General features: G+C 43.7%; 1 long non-coding RNA gene across 1 annotated transcript; it reads right to left on the bottom strand.

The window, feature by feature from the left end:
* Positions 1-2,254: 2,254 nt before the first annotated feature.
* LOC123406231 lies at positions 2,255-2,940 on the bottom strand. The gene is made up of 3 exons (XR_006612043.1): positions 2,861-2,940; positions 2,635-2,749; positions 2,255-2,472 (listed from the first exon to the last, which is right to left on the bottom strand). It is a non-coding gene; the product is annotated as an uncharacterized LOC123406231 (long non-coding RNA).
* Positions 2,941-5,733: the final 2,793 nt, after the last annotated feature.

Consider the following 5,733-nt stretch of genomic DNA (forward strand, 5'->3'; position numbering starts at 1 on the left):
GCCGGGTGAGCAAGTTTGTGAGGGTTTGGAAGTGTGCCCTGAAGACTTACCACGAGTGTTGGGCGAGGACTGTGTGTCCTTAGCTCAAGGAGAATACGGTAGGGATTGTGTGTCCCGGGACTGTGTGTCCTTTGGTTTCAATACCAAGCCGCTCCAAACTAGATGTACGACTGTCACAGCAGTTGGAACTGGGTCATCAACGACTGTCTTCACTGAGAAACGGGTTCGAATTCCTCAACTCCTTACTTTTCTCGTATTATGTGTTCATGACTTTCACTGCAACTGTTTGAAGAATTTGCTGAAGAATTTCTCTGAATTTCCTCAACCCAAAATTCTTCACGTCAGTTAATCCACATCTGCATTCTACGTGCCTGCTCACTGTGCAATCTGTTTTCACATTCTTCACTCTGAAAAACTGCTGTTGTGAAACTTTGCACTTCTGATCCTTTACTGTTTCCGCTGTAAGTTAGTCATCAGTGAGGAATTTCCTCAAAAGGAATTTCCTCAGTGATGAAATTCTGAAAATCTCCTATTCACCCCCCTCTAGTCGATATAACGCACTTTCAGGTATTCTAGCATATATATGTTTTGTTTCAAAACTACAAATTCAACAGCACATAACATATATATATCAAATGTATAATACATAATATGTCCCAATAGTTTTACTGACCCACAACACATAACATATATGCAAAGTTGCATAACAAATTTCATGATCCATATATCAAAACTCCATAGCATCCATACATCCAAAATTCCATAGCATCCATATATACATATAGTTCCATAGCATCCATACATACATAGCTCCATAATAAATATAGTCCCATAGCATCCATTCATTATTCACATACATTTTTTGAGCTAGAATATTATTCTGTTTGTATTAATATGTTACCATTATTATTTTAGATGACAAAAAAGACAACTATGGCTCCAAAGGTTTGCTTTGTGTCTTCACGCCACATAAGTAAACGAAGTAGAAGGGGCGCACGTTTAGGAGCTCCAGCGCGCGGTCCTTTTGAACTTCCCCTGGCAAAAGAAGCATGAATCAAAAGCGTTAGAGAAAGAAAACAGATGATTCGGAATTACAAATTTTGATACATATTGACTTCTAACAAAACAACACCAGCAATGTTTGTTACAAAATTTACGAGGTATCAAGATACTTAAATTGTCAACTAGTGACGACTACACACACACACACACAGATATATATACACATAAGCTCCAAAGAATATAGCTAAGATTTTCTAGAGAACATTCACATACAAGAATAAGCACATGATGTTTGGTTCCAAATTGTAAATATAAGCTGCCGATGTTGCGCTGAATCCAAAGTAATCCCAGCTACATAGGTCACACGCTCGCTCTAATGAGATGTGATACCAAATGTTGAAGCCTGAAGGAAAGAAGCAATGGTATAGGCACAAACTTTCCAGTCATGGAGATGATACTACGATCATAGTGTTCACCCTTGATTGCAAACAAAATATAACTAGTAAACGCACACAATCAGCATCCCCTATATATAATTCCATAAAAGTATTAGAACAGATGCATCAGAACTGAATTACCTGTGAGCAACAGCAGGAATGAGCCTTCAGGATGCCCGAGGAAGGAGACCGTCTTGGCAACCTTCTCCAAGCACTCCTGACTCTGCACCAGCAACGAATCGCCATTCCTCTCCACAATTCAGTCAAACCTGTAAATTCTACTCGGTAGCTAAGCAAATGATAGGGTTAACAATCCCACTTGGTACCTGTGCCACTATGCCTGGTGCTGATGGAAGGCCAGGATCAAAATTGGTTTGGCTGCTGGATAAGCAAGCGAATGTGCACCTTTAGTACCTAAGGAGCCTCTACTGATAAACTGGTAGAGAACTGAAGGGGCCTCAGTTGTGGCATACCTGAACAAGTGATCAGGCCGGACGAGGCAGCGATATGCTTGAGCCGAGGATGTGTATGTCCATCTACACATTGCCACCACCGTCCACCGGATCTACACAGCACTCTAACTCACTAAAATATGGTTTTCTCACCTCCAACGGCCCCGCGTGCAAGCGTCACAGCAGTATGTAAAGTCCTAGTACGTTGCCTTTCTGCAACATCCCCTGCTACGCATTGGACCATGGACAAACTCTCTCTCCCTCTTTCAGGATGTGGATAACCTCTCTCGAACAAATAAAAACGGGTGCTGCACGTGATATACAGCAAGTTGATTAGTAATCTTAGTTATTTCAAAGGTTATATGATTGAATTCAACTACATTTAATAGAATCTTAGTTATTTCACTACATACCTACTGATCACAATACAACAGTAAAATTAAGCAGCATGTCTGGTTATACAGTACACTATAAGGCCATGAGTCTACACCACAAGTTAATGTGCTCTCCGGTTGAAGTGCCATGCAAACTGATCAACAGCCACCATTGCTTGTGAAGCCGAACCAACAAAACCGTCATACCTATGCATTAAGAACCAACATGAATAACATTAATTCGGATAGTCCAGGATGTGTACTAAAGCATGCTTAAGAGGAAACTTGATAACTGATATCTGTAAGTTAAAAAGTGGAAACTTGATAACTGATATCTGTAAGTTAAAAAGTTCAACATGGGGATGGTACATAGATACTAACAAGTAAGCTCCAATCTGCATAACTATAACTCCTTCACCTCATGGCTGTGTTGTGTTAACACAACGAGCACAAAACCAGTGCTCGTGGATTGAGTTGACCAAATCTAAGAATGCACAATTTGCAATCAAAATATTGCTGGAGATAACAAAGTTAACTTGGTCGAATTATCCCTACATAATGAGGAAAGTATAGACTCATAATGCTCGAGACTCACATTGGTTTGGTCCAATAGAAAAGAATTCCGTCTGCAGATTGTTCCTCCTCAAGAAGTTTATGAATGGTTGCAGATCAACAACAGTAAATTGTATTCCCTCTTCCTCTGCTCTGGACAGTTAGAAAAGATTGTGACTTTAAACTTCTAAAACTTGAACATTATTGTATCTTAATTTATTTATTTACTAAAAAATATGATCTCCCCAGCGTCTGCATCGATTGATGAACACATTCATCTTATTACGAAGTTTCAATCATTCAGATAGAACATTCATGCATCTTAATGAACATGATTTTGCATATCTTTGAGTCTGAGATCTTGGTCACATCTGTGATTCAGTCATTAACCTCCATACCGAACAATGCATCCCTAAATTTAGTTTATCCAATGTATCTTGTGGTAGCTATGGATGGAAATAATATCAACATTAAACTACATCATTTGCTGCATTCATCAACCAATATACGGTGCCAGTTTCGGATCGAACAAAGTCATGGAACGTGCTAACAAACTACCAAAATAACCGAGTAGCTTCCATCTGAACCAACCATCATACTTTCTACAATAGGCATCACCTCCCACCTCCATTTGGTTTCAGGAGAATGCTATGAATTAGTGAACATTTAGGGAAAATAGAGGGGCAAGGCACCAGCAGAGGACAATACCTGTTTCGTGTTCCACGTGAAGAGCCACGAAAGGTCAGCGGAGATGTTCAGCGTCATGCTAACCTAAACAGGAACAGATCGTACAGCAAAGTACCGTCAGAATTCGATAACAGGGACTCGTTGGCGTTGAAGGCGGGAGATAGGGTACACGCGCACGTGGGGGGGGGGTCACCTCGTCGTTGGCGTTGGCCTCCTTCTGGAACTAGTTGATGTTGAGGATCTGCGCGGTTCAAAACAAGGCAGCACAGTTCGCGTGAGCGGGGTAGACGAATCGGGCAGGGCAGCGAACGAACTCAACCAAGACCGAGCGCGGGGCGGGGAGGAGAGGAGGAACAAGGGGAGAGGGGCGGGTGCCTTGACGGAGGCGGTGGGGGTGGGGGTGTTGGAGCTGCCTCCCATCGCGCCCGCGCCCGTGAGGGATGGGAGGAAGAGGGTGGTGGGAGTGGGGAATTCGGAGATGGAGGCGCTTATCTCGGCCTCCGGCGAGGTGGACGGATGAGGTGGAGGATCTGGCGGGGTGGGGGCCGAGAGACGCGGTGGTTGGCGGAAGGCGACGAGAGGAAACCCTAGCCGGCCGGTCGGGGTTGAGGGAATGAGATGCGGGTGGGGGAGACGGATTTGCTGACGGGGGCGGGGCAGAGGGTGGCAGTTTCCATGTAATAGCAATGGCGCATCCCGAGGGGGTGCGCCATTAGTAATCTCTTTTTTTTGTATAGCAATGGCGCATCCCCAGGTGGTGCGTCATTAGTAGTTTTGCAAAAAAAAAACAAATTATAGTAGTGGCGCACCACCTACAAATGTGCCATTAGTAACCATGGTTACTAATGGCGCACCAGCTGGTGGTGCGCCATTAGTAGTTTTGCAAAAAAAGAAAATTTTAGTAGTGGCGCACTAGGTGAGTGGTGCGCCATTACTAGTTAAACTTGTAATGGCGCACTCTGCCCCGGTGCGCCATTAGTACTTTTGCAAAAAAAAATATAGTAGTGGCGTACCGAGTGTGTGGTGCGCCATTAGTGTCCATCACACTAATGGCACACCTGCACATGGTGCGCCACTGCTATATAGTAGTGGCCAACTACTTTTCTGGTGCGCCATTAGTGTCTATATCATCTATAGCCCTTTTCCTAGTAGTGCCGAGTATGTGTAGATTGGGTTCATTTTCCCGTATGTTGTGCTCTGGATCCGATGCGGAATTTCGTCTGTGCCTCCCTATTGTTCTCCGGATGCACATCCTCTCTGTTTATTGCGGAGACGTGTATCAGGAGAACAGCGGGGAGGTGCTGCCAAAATTTTGCGTTGGATCCGGAGCAGAGCATGGGAAACCGAACCCAATTTACACATACTCGGGTGGGATTAGGACCTATCTTTACCTATTAGCGTGTAGGTTGCCTGGACATAATAAAAATGGCGAACCTGATCAACCGATGAATATAAATGCTAAATTATATATAAATATATTTCTTCTGTCTTTTGTAGCTAGGCAAGATGAGTGATCGTGCGTGGATGTATACCGGTCACCCTAGTCAGAAAGAGATGATGACAGAATGGTTTGTAAAAACAAAGGAATTTGTGAAAGCCGCATTCGCAAATGGCCAGGAAAGAAACTATTTCCCCCGTGTTGGATGCGACAACTATAAAAAAACGACAGAGGCTGTAATGATTAAACACCTGCAGAGGAGGGGTTTTAAGCCTAATTATACGGTGTGTACATTTCATGGTGAGTCTATACAATGCACAAGAGCTTAGGTGGTCCGTCGTCGCACGGACGAGCATGGTACCGGGATCGAAGACATGGTGCAAGACTTTGATGATGATCGGTATTCGGAAGATGAGATGGCGGAATCTCCAAAGGCCTTTTATGAAATGTTGGAGTCTTCAAAACGTCCTCTCCATGAGCACACTAAGCTCTGTCAGCTGGATGCAATTGCACAAGTAATGGCTTTGAGGCTCAGTTCAACTTGGGAAGAGAATGCTACGATGTGATGATCACACTATTTGGACGCTTCCTACCCAAAGGCCATGTCATGCCTGCAAATCTGTACCATTCGGAAAAAATACTTCGTGTACTTAAGATGCCCTATGAGAAGATAGATGCATGTGAGAAAGGATGTGTCTTATTTAGGAAGGAGTATGCACACTTGGACTATTGTCCCAATTGCGAGTCTTGCAGGTATCTTGTGGTAGACAACAGTATGGGTGAGAAGAGGC

The sequence above is a fragment of the Hordeum vulgare genome, chromosome 6H, assembly GCF_904849725.1.
Source record: "Hordeum vulgare subsp. vulgare chromosome 6H, MorexV3_pseudomolecules_assembly, whole genome shotgun sequence".
Lineage (NCBI taxonomy): Eukaryota > Viridiplantae > Streptophyta > Magnoliopsida > Poales > Poaceae > Hordeum > Hordeum vulgare.